General features: G+C 39.8%; 1 pseudogene; it reads right to left on the reverse strand.

Annotated features, from left to right (window-relative positions):
- Positions 1–1334: 1334 nt before the first annotated feature.
- On the reverse strand, positions 1335–2148 carry LOC116910917 (annotated as a pseudogene).
- Positions 2149–2874: the final 726 nt, after the last annotated feature.

Genomic DNA, 2874 nt, shown 5'->3' on the forward strand with positions numbered 1-2874 from the left:
ATCTGATGCAAATGAAGCATTAACCATTGTGTGGAACATCCCTCCAGCTATGATCGTGTGTAGATAAAAAATAATTTGCTGGTAATTTTACATTACAGTTCATACAAATAACATGGGAAATGTTCACACTGATTATAAGGTCATGGAGGAATGTCTGAGTTTAGAGGGGAGAGTTCAAGGGAGTGATATCTTTAGGGCCTTATTAAATAGTTCTTAAAAGGAGAATTGCTTCAGTTTGGTGTTTCAAATGAGAGGAATGCCTTGGCTGAATAGGCTCTTATAGTAGGATGTCCATTAATTGATAAAAAGTCATAGGAAGCCATTCGGAGGGAGCCTGAAAGCTAACTCACTAGGTATTGTTTATCTGCAGGCTGTTGTGGGAGGTTATAGTAAAATGTAATGATTAAGGTCTTGGGGAACTTCAGAAGATCAGACTTGTGGTTTAAGAAGCTTTTTTTCTTTTACTGTGTCATTATTTTACAGGTTAGATGCATTCTCTTGAGCAGTTGCTTTCCAAATCCCTCGCGTTGTTGCTGTTTACTGATTTCTGCCCCAGATTTCTCCCTTTATTCATGTTAGGAATTTTTCATCCATTCTGTGGTGTGTTCCAAAAGCAATTCAGATGTATTTATTTCAAAGTCATATGCTCAACTATATCACCATCATATATGAAAACGTGTATATTTTCACAAGATAAGGGATTATTTGAGTACTGTCGGCACTTCTTTAACTAAGGTACCAATGTTTTCTAATGATTTTCTAAAGATATTTCTCTGCATGACTCTGAAAACATCAAGTTCCAAATTCTGTAACCCAGAATGTCCATGAAAAAGATCCACACTTCAAGGGCTGCTCACTTTTACAGATACTCATCCCTGGTAACATTTTATTTGTGGTGACTAAGAAGGAAAAGGCTATAAATTATCTATAAAGGACAGTTGAGTGCTACACTTATATGTTCTACAAGGGTAAAGGGAAACTTATGTCTCCCCCAAAAGTATTGCAAAGTATACAAACACAACAAAACCAAACCAAACAAACAACAAGAACACACTTTATCCCTGTCTTATAGAAGCCTACCCTCATTAATTCTGTCTGCTCTCCTGCTCATTATTTAGCAGGCTTTCCAGCTGGCTAATATCACTGTTCTGTGAGACATGTGTTTGTTTTGCCTCCCTTCCTCAAGTGTTTGAATTTGTAGAGCCCTTGTTCTCACCTCCTGTCACCAGTCACTGATTGATAGGACCATGAATGTTAACTCTGTAGAAATGATTCCATGTCTTCCTTGAGAATTCCTAAAAAATATGACCCCTGTTTGATACAGGCCCAAACTATCAGGAAAACTTCTTGTCCATTTCCCTGCACAGGGTATCTTTGACTTTTTTGTTCCTTAAGGCATATACCGCAGGGTTCAGAAGGGGTGTGGTGACAGTATAGATCACAGAAATCAGTTGGCCCTCATCCCTGGTGTTATTTGACTTGGATTTGAGGTAGGCAATGGAGGCGCAGCTATCAAGAATAATGACCACTGTGATATGAGAAGAATAGGTTTCAAAGGCCTTCTTTCTGCTCTCTGCAGGGGCAATCTTGAGGATGGTGAAGATGATGAGGATGTAGGAAGATAAAAACCAAACTCATAGGAATCAAGATCACCAACATGCTGTTGATCAGTCACGATTTCATTGAGAGTGGTATCTATGCAGGAGATTTTAATCACAGGCTGGATGTCACAGAAGAAGTGGGTCTCTTTGGTGGTACAGAAGGGAAGCTGAATACAGTTGGCACTTGTGTCATTGCTACAAGTAGACCAATGTTATAGGCTCCCGACAGCAGGTGGAGGCACACCTTGTTCATGATGACTGAGTACCTCAAAGGGTTACAAATAACCATTATAGCAGCCGAACCCCATGGCTGTGAGCAAGAAGCAATGCTGACAGCCGAAGTGACAAAGAAGAACATCTGAGGGGCAGAGCCTGCCAAGGAAATGGGCTGATTGAGGCCAAGGTTGAAGAGCATTCTTGGCACAATGACAGATGTGTACACAGTCTCTGAAGCTGACAGCATGCTGAGGAAGAAATCCACAGGAGTGTGAAGGTGGTGATCAAGACTGCTGATGGTCACAACTATGGCATTACCTGGCAGGGTTAATAGTTACGGTGCTGGGACCACAGTGACAAGTGTGAGCTGATACGCTTGGAATTTAGAGAAACCCTGGAAAGTAAACTTACAGTGTGATTCTGTTTCCTTATTATATCCTGAATGATATCTTAGAAAGAAAATATATTATTGATTCCAAAAGGGTGATATTGGTAGACTGGGAAATTTAGGGGGTTGATCTACCACAACTTTCTTTTTTATTTATTCTCTCATCTCTATCTATTTCTTTGAGGAGCAGAGCCTAGGGGAGTGGCCCAGTGTTATCAGTATAAAGAAACTGCATGGCTTTCGGATCTGAATGCTGTATAAATCATTTCACTCTTCTGTCATGTGTTGTCTTATCTTGAACAAGAAATAATCATCTTTAAGACAAATTTCTACATCCTTTATAGGGATGTTGTGATGATATCATAGCATTGTTGATACGTTACGTTAAATATAACGTAAGTTGTAATTTTTGAAATATTGAATACACAGTTTCATATACGGTCCTGGAGGCTGTAGCTACCTGCTCATTCTTGAGCATTTGAAGTTGGGTGGAGCTGTGGCGACTGTCACTGACAGACTGCTTTTTCATCTTGTGCCTTTGCCTCTCATGCTCCTGTTGAAGCTGCTCCTTGTTTATATTCCTTAGATACCACTTATTTTTCAAAACTAAGCAAGCCCTGTTCTTTGTAAAACATTTTCCTGGACACCTTCACCTATATGTCCTTGCTT

Source organism: Rattus rattus, chromosome 10 (assembly GCF_011064425.1).
Source record: "Rattus rattus isolate New Zealand chromosome 10, Rrattus_CSIRO_v1, whole genome shotgun sequence".
NCBI lineage: Eukaryota > Metazoa > Chordata > Mammalia > Rodentia > Muridae > Rattus > Rattus rattus.